The following is a 16,775-nucleotide window of genomic DNA, read 5'->3' on the forward strand; positions in this document are numbered from 1 at the left end:
ATGGTACTTTTCCCTGACGTGCTGTTTGTGCCAGGGATAATACAAGAAAGAAGAAACAGTGTTCTGCCGTATAAACACAGGGCTGAACTAAATTACTGGCAGTATCACTAAAACTCTCTAAATGAAACTCAGAAAGCCATTTGCAAATGCAAAGGATTTAATCTTTATATCAACAATAGCATGGTTAATATTTTCTTCACATTTTTATGGAGTGAAATTAAATTAGAAAGACACATTCTTTAATTTATGCTATGTTTCTGCCTGGCATTAGAAAGAAGTTTCCCCACTTACTTTGTGCACAACAATACATCACATCCAGTTCATCACATCATCTCCACAGTGATCATGTCCTACCTTCTTGCCAACCAAAGAAGGAGAAAGCACACTTGTGAACCATGTGACCACTGTGAAGTATGACCTTTCTCACTGTGCAGCACCTCATTAAAGTCAAAAGGGCACAGACAGAGCAGTTCACACAGGGTAATTTGCAGATGAAGATGGCACTGGGAATACCATGAAAATTAGAAGGAGACTCAGTAATTAGGATATCAGCTCAAATAAACCAGATAAAGTAACTGAGTTTGCACTCACTGAGATTTTTACCTTATGAGATACCTTCCCTCCTTGGATCTTTTACAAGAAACAGTTATAGAGTGGAATTTTATTTAATTTAGTTAAATACTATTGCTTAACAGAAAGAACTGTGATCTCTAAGGAAGGGATTAAAACCAGTGGATCTGGTGCAAACTCTTATAGGGTTGTAGTTAGTCTTCTGGTGAGTTACTACATTTATCAATCATAGAATATCCCCTTGAATGGAAACTAACTGGCCATTTATCTCTCTGTCTACTTACTATTACATTGTCCAGATATAAATTATTCAAAAATGGAAAAACTAAAACAGCATTCAAAACGTTGTACTTGATGCACATCACCTAATTAACTTTTCCTTGGGCTTGGATAAAAATATATTAACTGGTGAAATAACCATAGTTTACAGACCTTGTGCCAAATTATGCTCATGGTCACACCCAGAGTTGTACAGGAATATATTTTGCTTCAGGGAGGACCTGTCAAAGAATATTATTTGGGAAGGGGAGATAAGAGAACAGAAGGAGAGGGAAAAGAAGGGAAAAGAAGGCAAAGAGAGGTGAGGTAAGGCAGGGAAAACATGTTTCTAACTTGACATTTTTCTGTCTACGCAAACATAATTGGCCATCTACTGGACAAAATATTATTTCACTGTCTTATTAACTTGTCTGTTCATAAAAAATCTTTTCATACTGCAACTTAGCTTCATGCTGTTAAGTTTTTTCTTATTAATAATAATAACATGAAAATCAGTTCCCCATAATTCCTCTGAACAGACTGAAGTGACCTAAAATATAGCCTGTTTTGGAATTCTGGTAATCTTATTGGATTCTGATGGATACTATTTGTGCATCTATATGGAAAATTTTTGGTAGACAGTATAGGATTTTGTATTGTTCATGTATAAACTTACATTTCAGAGCGCTGCTGTCATTTTGAAGTAAAGGCCTTTTTACCTTATGAGCTGTCAATTTCACACATGAGCTTGGTTTAGCAGCATGCACTCCCAGGTGAATTTCAATTTTTTTCTTCATAATACCCAAAAGTGTGCTAGTGATAGGGTGAGATGTCTTGCTGGTGAAAACAAAAAGTAGAATTAGATTGAAGATACTGACCAGCTTTGTTCTTTTCTATGTTCTTCGGCAGAACAATTCTGGAATAAATAAATAAATAAATAAATACAATAGAACATAACACAAGAAAAAAAAACAAACCTGCTTTTTTCACCCATGCAAAATTCTAAGGACAGTGCCTCAGCCTCCAAGGCAGCTCTCTGCTGCTGCACCAATATTCAGAACCAAACTCCACGGCTCCAGGGGAAACGCGCCATTCCTCCCCCAGTTACTCCAATGGAAGGATGTGTGACAAGGCATTGCAAGCCTCAGGGGAGTGACTGTACTCAGGGTTTCTCTGTGTTTCTCTAGAAGTGCAAACCAGTGACTGGAGGTGGGAAGGTGGCATGTGTCCATTCATGCTTACCCGATATAACTGCTTTCTGCTGAGAGTCACACAACCTGAACAGAGAGTGTTAAAATGTTCATCAAAAGCTACAAACTGATGAGTTATTTCACATGTGGTCTTTCTGGGAGATACAGTTTTGAATGCTCACTGAATGTCTAAAATACTCTTATATTCACAGTACAAATATTGGGGGTGAGTGGAAGAGAGAAGTGTGAACTTCTGATTTCTGCTCCTAGGATTATTCCATTTGAAGTATGAAATTCATCTATGTCTTGGCATGGGTACCAGGTGCTGGAATGCCTTCAGTGCCCAGGCTCATCCATGCTGCTACCACCTCCTGCCTTCTCTATGGGAGCAGAAGCTGCAGAAGGGCTGTGTGGAGCAGGCCATGCACTTGATCCAGAAGGATGGCCCTAAGGCAGGTCTGCTCTTCCACTCTGTGCAGCATGCACTGGCTGCTGGGATCAGGTGAGTATCCTATATGAGGAGAGCAGCCATTTATCATTCCACTGGCTTGCAAATGCCTCTGAGCCATGGTTTGAGCCTTTGTTTTGTTGAGGTCAGATGCTGCAGTTATTGACAGATCTTCCCAGGGCATGGTAATATGTGGGCTTCTAGTCAGGGCAGGTGGCCAGCTGAGGGCACCAAGCCCTGGATCTGCTGATATTCTGACTTCTGAGCAGCAAGGTGCCTTGTGGCTCACACTGAGGCTGTTCTGGTCATGGGGAGAATGCAAACTGCAGCTGCTGGCAAACATTTCAAGTCAAGTGCAGAGGTACTCAGTGCCCCCAGCCTTAGGAAAGTGGCCTGTGGGTGTTTTTATTGTGCTTCTGCCCTTCTACTTCCTCAGCCCTCCCTAGTTTTTCATTTCTTCCTAGTGAGTAGAGACTCAATCTTGGTGCAGTCAGGGCTGTGTTTGGCAGGAATACACCCTTCACATTCCCAGATATGTCTCTATCTGTAGTGCACAATTGCACGGGTGGGTCACGCTGCCGTATCATATTGCAAATTCATGTCTAATTTGACCCTGAGGTCTCTGTCAGCATTGCTGCTTTCTAGGATTCTCCCTGCCTTTGAATGTCTGTGTTTCAAATTACATTTCCCTGGGTGTACTGGGTTACATTTTCCCATGAATGCCACTGTTATTTTCCAGCTCCATATTTTTAATCACCTTACTTCCACTTTTATTACCTCTTGTCTTTGGTGATGCTTGTAGGTCCTTCAGTGAATATGAATAAAGGCTCTGAGAACAGGACTGCCTGTGACTTTCCTCTTTGTAATTAAAATGGTCCAGCATCCTTTCTCTCCCTCTGTGCTTTATTGAAAACATTCAATAAAGAACAGGAACTATCCTCTATGTGGCTTAAGCTGTCAGTTTGTCCATTTCCCAGCCATTAATATCTCTTTAACATCATCCTCAGTTTTAGAGTCGGTTTTTAAGCAATCAATAGTGCCGAGTAGAATGTATGTGGAGAAAAAGGTCTCAGAAGACTATGTGTCAATATCTTAATTGATTTAATATACTGAAAACCTCCTTATTTTCTTAGGCTACTGATTTTTGAAATATTTTGTAAAGGAAATCTCTCACGTGATGAGTCATCTGTTTTCCACACATTCCCAGCTCAGAGGCAAAATCCCCTAAGGCCTGGAGCCTGGTGCAGCAATCAGTTACAGAGGTAACAACCAGCTGAACCCAGTCAGAACTGGGCACTGGCTTCAGTGCAATAAAATCTAGCTCACTGATAGCTTTTTTGGGCATTGCCTTGGCTGAGACTAATTCATCATTAGGATTTCTCCTACAGGTTTCTTTACAATTCTGCTTTCACTGACTACTGTACTAGTACATCATAAAGGAATTATTAACTATGCTTTACTTAGTCTAACCAGACAATCCCAAAATAATTGCAATGCTTCTTTTTTTCCTGACTCAGCAGAATAGAACACTCCCTGTTATTTTAAATTATCAAAATGTCGTGCTGCTGAAGCTATGATGCAAGGTAAAAAGATTTCCCATTCATTACTGTTAAATTCTAAACACAGCAGAGCTGTTGAGGCAGCTCTACAGGACAAAACAATAGGGTGGGAAAATCTAAGGTATATTTAACACACCATGATAATAAGGTAATAATACTAATATGTTAGTGTTATAATACTAGCATATTACTGTTAGTCAAGTAGCGCTAATGAGAGGAATAAGTCCTCAATATATTTTCTACTTTTTATCTTGTGTGCTAGGGTAGCTACAGCAGCCCTCAACAGCCATTTCTTCAACCCCAGTACTTTGTTTGATTTGGATTTAATAGCGATCAGCTCTCCCCAAATGAAACCTTTTTTTTCCCCCAATCCCTATTATTTGTAGCAAAATGCTTGCAAGAAAATTTCAGCTTCAATGTAAGTAAAAGGGATTAAATTTGAAAAAACAGACAAATATAAGCACTCATTTCTTAGCAGTAGCTTGTGTGCATGAAGCCCCCATCATAAAAGTCCTTTAAAAAGCCATTTTCTCATTACTTGAATTTCGAAAAGCTCTGCTGACTCCTTGTCCATGGCACTGCTAAATCCCGTTGTAAGCATTGCTCCCTTCCAAGCCTTGGGGCTGGCTGCAGGATACTGCTGTGCTCTTGCTGTCCTGCACAAGTTTTACAACAGCAGCAGGTAGAAGACATCTCAGGCTTTTCTTGGCATTGAACATAACCAAGAGACAACCAGCAGTATAATCAAAGCATTGGCAGCCTTACTTATCAATGTGTGATCGACATATTGCAATGTTGAAACTTAATGGCATCAGAGGCCACTGATTATTTTCCAAGTTTCTCAAAAGTCTAATGCAAAAAAAAAAAAAAAAAAAAAGGAAACACATCTTATGTTTCCTTTCCCAGAGGATAGATTTTGTTCTCATTTGCTCTAACTCTGGAATGCCATTGAGCCAGCACCAGAAGGACTATGCCTAGAATCACACCCCTCACCCTGTGTATTAAGGTAGCTTACAACATTGAAACAAGGCAGTGGTTGCGTTCGGTCCCTCCCAGTTTAAGCAGGGCTGGGGCTCCACCCAGCATAGTTTTACTGTCTTTGAAGGAAGAATTTACTTCACCCATTTGAAACAAAAATACCCTGACTTGCAGAAAGTGCTGCCTGTAAGGAGTGTGGCAGCACCAGAAAGAAACCATGGGCTATATTAATTCACAACAATATCTTTTGAAATAAAATTGCAGAAAGTTTTTTCCTCCATCTATATTTCTCATCTCTGTGAAAACCTAGATGTGCTTTAAACATAATCTGTGTGCAGAACAGAGTTAGAATATAAAATATTGCAAATCCAAATCCCTACGCCGAGGGATTCGAAGAGAGAAACTGCTAAATGCTTCTTGTCAGTCTAGAAGCAACGCGACTGCTAAACTCACTCATTTCAGAGATTTATTTTGCTAGAAAGGATTTTAATCTTCACATTTCAGTTCCTCAGAGGAGGCCAAACCTTCCAAGTGCGGGGTCTGCAGCAGCGGTGAATCAACTATTGTAATATGCTGCCTCTTAAAATACTTCAGGGTAGTCAGGCATTAGGAAGGCTCCTATTTTGTGTGAACTGATCAAATACAGATGTTGCCAAAGAGCTGACCTTATTGACCGTGACTTAACTAGAGATTGAATGGCAGACAGACGGTCAGTAGTAGGGTGAAACCATGTTTTGGCGGTAGGGTGTAAATGTATATACAGTTTACAGGATGTGAATGACACCGAGCAAACATCTGTTCTATTGATAAATACTTGCTTTACTTCCAAAAATTTTTATCCCAGGGAAACCCGGTAAGAATAAATACTGCACAGTTTTGTTAGGCGTTCTGTGTGCACATCATGAGATTGGAAAACTTGAAATAGAAAAATATTAAAAATGGTACTAACTTTTCTCTCTTCCTGTAATATCAGATTTCATATAAAACTCATCAGCTGAGCTGAGTATTAGTCTTGATCAATGGCAGGAAACCAAGGGATCAAATGTTAATAAATCAGAAACAGATACCTCCACTTGAGCAGAAATATATCACTAACCTGAAAAATAGGGCAAATTATTTGACAACATTTATATGCATATGCCTGGAAAAAAAAAAAAAAAAAGAAAAAAAAGAAAAAAAAAAGGAAAAGCTTTTCATAAGTTCTCTTAAAAACTGAAACAAAGAACAAATATGAAGAAAAAAATAATGAAGTAATGAACATAAAACATGCAATCAAAGAGTCCTGGGAACATCTTTGTTTTCTCTTCAATTGACATAATGAAACAAAAGTAAATAAAATGGCTTTAGCTAACACGACACCAATATATTTCTATGGCAAATTAGCCCTGTCACACTGCTGTTTGGTCCTTGGGTGAGGGTAGTGAAATAGCTGGTGAATAGTAGGCCCATTTTAACGTGTTCCTGCCTTTACTCAAGCACTGAAGAGCAGCACCACAATTCCAGTCCTGAACTGCACGGGAACATGATGACCTTGATAGCATAAAAGCACATAAAAGCACAAAGGCCAGCTTTAACTTTGTTTTTTCTTTTTAAAGTTTTGGTACCTAACTATTTCAGTTCAAAGCTCCTTAAATTCATTTCAGATATACACCCTTGCAGTGTGGTCTTCTCTTTAAATTGAAACTATTTGCTCCTGTGCATAGCCTGCTAAATTTAATTAGAAAATCCTGGTGGACCAGCAGGACAAAATTTCCCTTCCTTCCTATGTTCTCATTCCACAATCTATCACCTAGAGTAATTAGGACCAGCGAGGGATCATCTTCACTGGATTAACCTTAACTAAATTGCATGCATTCAACATGTGCTCTTTTGATTAACTTGAGCCTGGACTGCTGCCTGTGATACACCCACCTTGTAATTCTACACACTTAATTAATTTCAGATGAACAGCAAGAGGGATAAGTTAAATTCTCCAATTAATAAACTGATATTAGTTAATGCATTTTAGCTTAACTTCTCATTCTTTGCCTGTGCAGGGATAGGAAAAACAGAAAATGAGAGGGAGGTGGAAGAAAGCAAACTTTGCCAGTAAGTTTGCGATGACTTTTCAGGGCCTGATCCTGCGGCCGTCTAGCAGATAATTTTCCCCCTGACAAGGAGGAGATTTTTGGCCACAGAATCAGTCCCTGCATTTAAAGTATTAAATGCAATGGGCAGAAACAGGACTTTTTTTTTCTTTCAAAATGATAAATAGGCATTATTTAAAACCTCCTCACCTTAACTCAGTTTTCCATATGGTTTCACTCATGCATGGGTTTTCCTTGTTATTAAAAAAAAATATTATAATATCACTGGCTGTGGGCCCAATCCTCCAGGCCTTAGTCCCACAAGCATATTTTTCTGCTCTCTATTGTCATGGGGAGCAGCCTAACAGCCTTGTCTTGCATACGTTTGCCCAGATAAGTAACTTTGCTTTTGAATATAGCCCTAGTGAATTCAGTAGTATTTATCAGAGGAGGAGAATTACTTATGTGGAAAAATATTTGCAGGAACAGGCCCTAAAAGTGCTTTTGGAAATGCAATGAAATGTGCACTGACAAAGAAAGACAGGAGGAAAACACTAGTCTAGTTCTTTTTGCCTGGAATTAACTCGGATGCTAACTGCAAAGCAGGGCACTTACGCACTTACTCTCATCTGAGTGTATTGAACTGAATAACAAATTTCTCATTTCTAATGTGAAGCTCTGATGAAGCTTCTCTTCAGCATCAGGAAGCATGTGGTTTCAGTAAAACTGATAGGATTAACATTAAATGCACATTTAAGTATTTTGCTGAAATGGAGATTGGCTGTTTAGCATCTTTCAGGTCTGACTGTTGAGTGGGAGCAAAATCAAACCCGTAGAAAACAAAATATTTTCACTCAGATATGTTTTTTAAATTAATTCTGCTACTGTAAAATCATTCACTGTTTTCCTCTAAAACAATCAATATTCTAAGAAATGCTGCCAGAAACAAATATTACATATATGATTCCATTTACAGGATCTGTAAATTAGCTGTCAGTGGCTTTTTTTGTTGTTGTTGTTCAGCGTTTAGATTTTCCACTAGGAAGAATAGCAATAAATGGCTTCAGGCAATAAGATTGCCCAGTCTGAATTTTTCTTCCTAATTAACCTTTTACTGCTTCACCAAATCATCAAACAGTATTTTGTTATACACAGCTATTTACTATAAATAAGCTGCTGATGTGATTTATAGCCTTCCCAAAATCATAGGGAAATTTATTGGGTAAGAGCATTAAGATAAAATTTTCAAAACATCAGAACAGTTTATGTGACTTTGTCCCCCTGCAAAGGTATTTAGGCACTGTAATCAGCCTGATAATCTCTCAAGTTGTGCTGATATTTAGGACAGTTTTATCTCCCAGATGTATTTAAAAAAGAATAATCAGACAAAACAGTTTGCATAATAAAATCCCATGTGAGAAGGAAGAAAGTAATGACGTAGTCTTTAAGTGAAATTGTCAGCATTTTGGGTCATTTTGAAACCACAAAACATGAATGCATGCAATTCTTGCCAAATTTCCACCTTATTTCCTTTGATTACATACATTTCCAGCAAACAATATAATAAGGTTACATTTTTAAGGCTTTGTTACAAGCAGTTGGAAAGATGCAAAGAATACTTGTGACACAGAACAAACAACAGAGAAAGGAGAAAATAAAGATTTAATACTGACTTACCCCACAGCCAGTCAGTATGCAAGATCTTATGGCCGAATACATTGTTTTTATTAGTGTCAAGTGCTTGATTTAAAGTAAGACCTCGTCACCTTACTGAGAGAGATTTTTCCTGGGGCATATGCACGTACCTATTTATCTATTGAGTGTGAGTATATATATACACACACCTAGCAGTAGGCCTGGTTAGTGTCAGCTTGACTGGGAGAGGATGTTAGTAATTACTATTTCTCTAAACACTACTTTAGCGTAGTTTAGTGTATCAGCTGGCTTCTGCTGCCAGAAGGACCTGTGCTGCCTACTGGAAGTGACTGCAAAGCTAAAAGCCACAATGAAGACCATTCCCATCCTTGGTCCTCCTTCCTGTTGAACTCAGTGACACTTTGCTTTTGATTCAGTAGAAATGGATTTTGCTTGACTCTTTTTGGGAGTATTTCTGGGCACCCTGTGCACTGGTTCTCAGGGCTATGACCAGACCACTGGCACCCATCTGTCCGGCTCTACTAAGGCTAAAAGCAGCAGCACTGGTGGTTCTGCTGGAGCTGGAATTGTCTACAGACCTGAAGAATGATGCTTTCAAATGGACTTTCTCTTCTTTATTCCTTCTGAACAAGTTTTCAAGTTAAAAAGAGAAAACAAATGCTAACTAAGAGATGTTAATTCAACTCTGATGCTTCAACCTGTCAGACACATGTTTTTCCCGTCTGCTGCAGCATTTCTGTTGTGTTACAAATGGACGGAATGAGATTCTCATATAATGACATGAAGACAAAAAGCAGCCTGCAAGTGTTAGTGGTAGAATGAGTCCATGTTAAGAATAGCTTCTGGTCTTACATTTTATGAGCCCAGTAAATCAAGAGCATGAAAGAAATATATGACATTGCTGTTTCATGCACTGTCTGCTACACAGAAATTTTCATGTGCAAGAATAACTGAGAAAAAAATAAGTAAATTATTTCAAGGACTTCCTTGAAATAACAGTTCTGAGGGTTCTTTTGGTGGTCTCTATAGTATGTTTCGCATAGAAAGAAAAACTTGTGTGGGGATATACTTCACAACACACACCCTCCACCTCTTCTCTGTATGTGGCGCTTTTCTAATGTAGTCCTTAATTTTTTTCTTACGTACACAAGAACTTTTTACAGTTTATCACCAACTGGAATGTTATACATATTTAATTTTTACCTTGAAGTGTTCTTACACCAAATCATTAATCTTTATTGTTCGGTTTTGACTACTGTATTATTAAACAGGCTATTAAGTAAAAAGAAATGTAGAGAATGTATAAAAGGCACAGCATTATGCTGATGACAGCTTCCTGGTGGTCTGTCATACATAAAACTAGCTATTAGGAATATGTTTCAAACTGGCACCATAACACATCTTTCATAGCTGTTAAATTTAATTGTATAAATAGTTGCTGACTTCATTTGGACTGTTTTAAAAAAGTGAATGTGTAATAAATCAGCCCGTGAAAAAACTTTGCAGAACATCTTCAGCTAGAAGACAACTTTCAGTTTTTGTCAATACTATCTGCAGTAATTAGCTATGATATTGAGCAAAATTAGAACCTGATCCTCCGAGGATTTGTACACATGAGCAGTCCCACTAGGATCAGCCAGTATCTTCTGTAGCCATGGAAATATTTGCATGCATATGGTCAATTGTAAGTATGGTTTTTCAGGGTTTTTCAGGGGACTGTTTTTCTAACAAGCCATTTTTACAGCTGAGTCCTGCTTTCCACAAATGCTGGCAAAACAAGCCATAGTGGTAACAGTAGGCTTTTGGGCAAATGCAAAATAAATTCTGATGGCATATTTTTCCTTTTAATGCAGTGACTGATCTTAATATTAAACCCTTTACTTGACATGAATAACCACCCAGCAGGGTGATACAGAATATGGGATAACTCAGGCATTAAGTGATTTTTCTGCAGCCAGCGTGGTGCTTTCAATATTGATATGCACTCTGCTTACTTCCAGTTGTTGTCTTATAAGCAAACGTAATGACTTGGTTCTGAACAGGGTATTCTTATATTGAATGAGTGCTGGAGAATGGAACGCCTTTTACAAGAGACCATCTCTAAGCAGCAGTGTGGTTGGTACTATTTATTGACTGACTGCCACAAAAGTAGAGGAAAGATAAAGCTGCTGCTTTCAATTATGCAATCACGAATGTAAAAAAGCAAAGCTGTAGGACCGGGATGGAAATAATTACATTTGATATGCCATGTCAAACAACAATAGCGTTTGTGCTTATCACAATTTAGAACATTGCTATGATAGTTGATTTTGTTATAAAATAGAAAACAGTGAACAATAAAATCTTTTGTCCTATCCCAAACTGTATTATTTAATCAACTTGGTTCAGAATCTTTCTTGGTTAAGGCAATAACCCAGTGTACTAGTTCCAACAGCTTCTCTACCATTACTAGTTGAGAAACAAATATTCAAGCTAAATCAGACTATTATCAAGGACTCTGCAGTAATGGCAACCTGATATCTACCCATCTGTTTAACACCGTGGCTTGCTTTAAATTTATCTGTTGCATTCACAGTTAAATAGATCATAACACAGCTTTCGGACTTCTAATAGATTAGTGGTGAGTTCTCCTACCCAGCAGATTCTTCAGCTCTCAGTGGTCTGTGATGGGCTGAGACCTTTCAACTCTCTGTGTTGCTGGGGACGGAGCGCTCTAAAAATTCATCTAAGACATACGAGAACCTCTTAGATCATGTAGTTGGCATCCCTTGGCCAATACTGGGTCCTACTTTCAGAGAACTCCAATGCTATTTCTTATCACTGGCCATGTCCCATTCCCTACTTCCCCTGGGGGATTTCCCTGCCTGGCCCTGCCCTCTCCCGGAGGGGTTCCCCATCCTGCCTGCCTAACCCAAGAGGGTACACCTGTCCTAGCCTGACCCACATGGCTCAGCCTGTGCTGTTCCCAGATCAGCAGTAAATATACATGTACCATTAATAGTCAGTGTGATGAAAGCTCCAAATCCTTCGCAAATGTCACCTGTAATCTCCAAAGCAGGACAGCATACAGAAGTCTGGCTACCAAGCAAGGAACAAACTACTGTTTAAATATCAACAAAAAACATGCTGTGTGATTGCTCATGAAAATTGGAAGCTAGTGAATTAATCAAGGTAAATCCTAAATAAGATTTAGAAATCAGATTGTTTTTAGAAACAATAAGCAGAAAAGGCTCAGCAGATCATTGCTTCTGCTTTGTAACTGAAAAATGGCTTGTGAAACAACTAAGCCTATATTTGTCTTTTTTCCTAATTAGGTCTTCCAATCTTATACAAGATTCTACCACTGACAGAAAACCTTGCATATAAAATAAAAAAGTGCTTTTTTTTTCCTAGCACCTTAATTGTCCAAGATACAAAAATAACAAACACTTTATGTTTGCTTTTTTAGCAAACATATAACTTCAGTATCTCAGCATAATGACTTTATTTGGCATTCTTATTTTCCAGAAGGTTTTTTTTCCTTTTCATGACCATTTCCTATAAACAGATATATTATAAGTAACATACTTACACTTCAGGAATGTCTTCATTTTTATCCTGGCATTCACATCTGTCCTTGTTTAATGCTCTGCTGGTGGTCTGGCTCCATGGTATGCCCACTGCAATGTTCATCTTAAACAATATTTACATTGATTAGGACTCCGAGTGCACCAGAGACACTTATTAGAAAATGAACACAATATCCTGGGATAACAGTGAACATCTCTAAATGTTTTCTTTCTGGATCTCTAGTAATGCATTGTTTAAGAATATAAACAACTGACTGTCAAAATTGTAATCTGACAGAGAAAAACATTATGAAAATGTATAACATAAAATGTCTATATTCAAAATATACACACGATAAACATGCATGGAAAGGACACACTGACATTTTTATTCACGTTATAATAGTATCTGTTGCAATTCTCAATACTTTCTTTTTTGAATTTGCACAGTAAGACACTGTCCTTCCACTGAAATTTTGTAGGCTTAATAAATGTAGAATTGGAATGGGAAAGCATATTTGTGCAGACAAAACTACATCAAGATAAAATATTTTGGCTTCATCACCTAATATCCTTATGGGATAAGAAAACTGGGACCCTTACACTGTAGTGGTGAGGAGTAGCAACTAAGATCACCCATTTAAAAAAAATAAATAGTACTGATTACCAATTAGTCATATGAACAAAAGTACATCTGTACTACTGCTTTCCTCAATGTGGTCACCGTACATTAGCGCTGAGAAATTAATATCTGACATATAAATAGCCACAGAGTAGAGCATACAGTGTGATGGCCATCCTCTCCTCAGTCTATCCAATAAAAGCAATCAGCCAGTGGCTAATCATTTCTTAAACTGTTATATCCTGCCTGAGTTGGGACCCCATTGCCTTCTATGCGTTAACAATATATGCTTCTTGATTTATTCACCCACTTTAAGTCTATTAACACGAGGCCAAGTCCTAGTAATGACGGCGGCTTAACAGGTTTGCTCAAATTATAGACAGAAACCTGTGCTTGATTGCACATTTTTGACTTATAGTGGGTAAATAGAGAGGTTACAGATTATCCTGACTTCAGAAGTTTGTTACTATCAGTGAAGAAATATCATTTTCTAATGAAGATGCACCAGTTGTGATCAGCTGCTTAGGGCAGTGAGTGCATTGACAGACTACAGAGAACATGTATGAAGATGTATGTCCATGCTTAGCTCTGACTGTTCCTTAATATTAAAGATACATAAAACTTTTATGAACCATATTTGAATGTTCAGGAATACCCAGAGCACAAGGAGAGGATCAAGCCTTGGGAAGTTAAGAAGAAGGGAAATCAAATAAAAAGGTAGTTCAAAGCTTGGCATTCATTGCTGAATTTCCTTTTTTTTTGCCAAATCATCTTTGTCTGTCTCAAGCTGCAGTCTCCAATTAACAAGAAATGAAAGAGCATGACAAGAACTGTCTATGTCTTGCTGATGTTCTGCATTGCAGAAGGATTTCATGTCCATGCTGAACTGGGCAGTTTTGGTAATAGTAGCACACAGCTCAACTCACAAGGACTTTGAAGGCCTGAACTGTATGGGATTTAAGTGGAAAGGCAGAAACCACAGGTCTAGAGATGTCACTCCAACCTGATATCAAAGACCAGGTGTGTCCCCAGTGCTCCTTGCTGTAGATGAGAGAGATCTCATCTACAAACTGTCTTTCCTTTCCTTACGAAAGCTTTCAGATCCTTTCATACATGCAGTCCTTGTGTACATGTACATATACCTGCTAAAGACTTCACAAAAGCATTTCAATATATGATTATCTTAGCAAAAGCCTCATTTTGTTTTATTAGCTGAGGAGTAAGAGGCAGTACTGTGCTCTTTCTTAAAACATTATCAAAATGTAAAGATGTTAATGTAAGATGCTTGATGTAAAATAATGTATTTCTATTTCAGAAAAGGAAGGAAAAAAAAAAAAAAACAGCCTGAAAAAAATACCTGAAGAAAACAAAGGCTCCTTTTGAACTAAGTAGGTCAGATTGAATCTCTGAATCTTGTAATCGTCACCTGAGTATTTTCAAAAAATTGAGGATGGGAGAACCATCATTAAATGCTGTGAACCAAAAGAAAGTTTATATGTACAAAATGTCACTTTACTGCAGTGTATGAATAAGAAAACATCTGTATGAATAACTGATTGATTCTGACAAATATGAAGTAGGTATACACAAATAAAAAGTGACCCCTCTAAATCTTGTTTTGCAGCATTGGCTAAGTGTGCAAATAATGCAGGTTATATATATCTAAGATGCAATCCAAAATAAAATACAGTTTAGTTCAATTTGTCTGTTAAAAATGAGATCTACTGCTATTTTCTGTACCCTAGAAGTTCCCCAGTACTATTCTATGAACTCTTACCAGTTTATTTTTTAATATTAGAAGATTGAAATAGGCCTCCTTCTGTTTCACGGTTCCCTACTAGTGAATCATAGGTCCCCTGTTACTCTGTGTGGAAAGTTATTTTAGTAATTCTGGAAATAAACCTACTGCTGAGTCAGCATCGTGACTGAAAATGACAAGTTTCACATTAAGAAACACGTTAGAAATAATAAGTAATGCTGTATCTCTGAACTTCCCCCGTTAAAATTAGCTGGTGTGTCAGGAGTTGATTTAGCAAATGTCATGCATGCTGGACATGAGGAAAACATCTAGCATATTGTCAGCATGAAAAATCAGGTACATTTAATAGGAAAGAGGGTAAAAGAAATAAAACTAAAACACAGAGTTCTAGTGGAAGCAGCACTAAATATTTTACCCACAGAGGCACTCACTAGAAAATGTTGAAATGTAACCCTAAAGCAGACCAAAATGAAACATTTTTTTCTGTCTTCTCTGTTAGGTGATTTTCAAATAAGCAGTTTTAATAGCATTTCTAAAGTGATGCATTCTTACCAGTGAAAAGGTGGGATTTTGTGACCACGTTTGTCTCGAATTCTAGCTTTTCTGGAGAAAATAACTGGAGACAAAACATTTGCCAGCAATCAGTCTTTACTTTCTGATTTGCTAAACATGTCCATATGTAGTTATTGCTTGTGTGCAGAAGACGAGTAGCAGTTTTAGAGTAGAAATATGCTACTACTACAAATTCAGGTAGTCATCTGGCACTCATAGTGGGAAACATTTGATTTTTTTTTTTTTTTTTTTTGGTAAAAGGAGATAGGTAATTTACTGCTACTTATAGCTTTAAACTGAATGACATTTTATGGCATACATTTTAGTCTGTTAGAGAAATGCAGTTGATTTTTCAAACAGTACACAATACCTTGTGGCAGACAAGAGAGCTGCTTTGTCCTTTCCCTCTCTACCGTGGGGCCTGATTCTCTTCCACCGGCTGGCCACAGCTCACCTCTGCAGCCACAACAGCATCTCCCCGTTATTTGCTTCAAAATCTGAAATAATTTTTGCCTGTGATTTGTACTCAGAATATTCAATATTGGCTGAAATAAACAGGAGTTCTAAGATTGATTTCAGTTGAATTTGATTGACAGAATTTCTTAAAATATTGCAGCTATCGAACTATGACTTGGGGAAGTACTTCATAACAGCCCTTCACTGTCTTTGTCTCTTTTCTGCATTTAAAAATCTCCTTTAAAACTGCACCTCAGACTCACTGAAATCTTCAAATACATCAATATTTTCCACTGGTAATAACACACAACTAGATAGTGTATTGACTCTACAGTGTCATTTTGACGCCATGCATATTACAAGCCACAAAAGTTTTGCAGAGAAGGAGAAATAATTAGTATTAAATTAATTATTAGTATCTCCTGGGATTTGTTACTAGTAAGCGTCGCTAGAAAAAATAATGAAAAAACTTACTGTAAAACCTCTGAGCTCTTTTTCTTTTCTTCTCCTCTCTCAATGTAGCATAAATACGTGGTGAAAAGTCAGAATCGTGAAGAAGAAAAATGTTCCAAAACACTGTAAAAGTGCCTTTCCCTTCCCCGCAGCCCAAGGGAGCACTGACTATTTCAATAATCAGTGCGAACTTTTTGGTTATGATTTCTGTTTCCTTTCCCCGTCTCTCCCTCCCTCTCAACTTTTTTTCCACAATCGTATGAGTATCACTGTTTTCTCAATAAAGGAAGTAGAAGAGCTGCATGACAGTATTTATTTTAAGAAAACACAAAGTGTGTATTTAAATGAGATGTAGTTTAAAAAGAAAATATTGGGCGGGAATTATAATCTTAAGAGAGTGCTAAAAAGATGACAAATACTACAGGAGAACAAATTATAAGTGCTGCATGTTTGCTCAACATGAAAAGCAGCACTACAGAGAAAAAAGTCCACATATTTTACCTCCATCCCAGCTTCACCGGGGATCAGCATTCAGATCCGAATAACTGTAGATTATTGTCAGTATAATGGAATCCTGTGATTAGCAAAAAGGAGCAGGAAAAATGGACTTTCACTAGAGCTTCCATACTTTTCAGTCAACCTTCACTAGTCAGACATATG

The 16,775-nt window shown here is 37.8% G+C and overlaps 1 long non-coding RNA gene across 3 annotated transcripts; it reads right to left on the reverse strand.

The window, feature by feature from the left end:
• Nucleotides 1–955: 955 nt before the first annotated feature.
• LOC146761328 (uncharacterized) lies at nucleotides 956–16,300 on the reverse strand. Of its 3 annotated transcripts, XR_014944620.1 has the most exons (4): nucleotides 16,137–16,300; nucleotides 12,297–12,397; nucleotides 1,707–1,744; nucleotides 956–1,070 (listed from the first exon to the last, which is right to left on the reverse strand). It is a non-coding gene; the product is annotated as an uncharacterized LOC146761328 (long non-coding RNA). The 3 variants fall into 3 exon arrangements; XR_014944619.1 differs by lacking the exons at nucleotides 956–1,070; nucleotides 1,707–1,744 and adding an exon at nucleotides 1,548–1,665; XR_014944621.1 differs by lacking the exons at nucleotides 956–1,070; nucleotides 1,707–1,744; nucleotides 16,137–16,300 and adding exons at nucleotides 1,548–1,665; nucleotides 14,253–14,384.
• Nucleotides 16,301–16,775: the final 475 nt, after the last annotated feature.

The sequence above is a fragment of the Coturnix japonica genome, chromosome 3 (genome assembly GCF_054131305.1).
Source record: "Coturnix japonica strain WE chromosome 3, WE-NBRP24, whole genome shotgun sequence".
Lineage (NCBI taxonomy): Eukaryota > Metazoa > Chordata > Aves > Galliformes > Phasianidae > Coturnix > Coturnix japonica.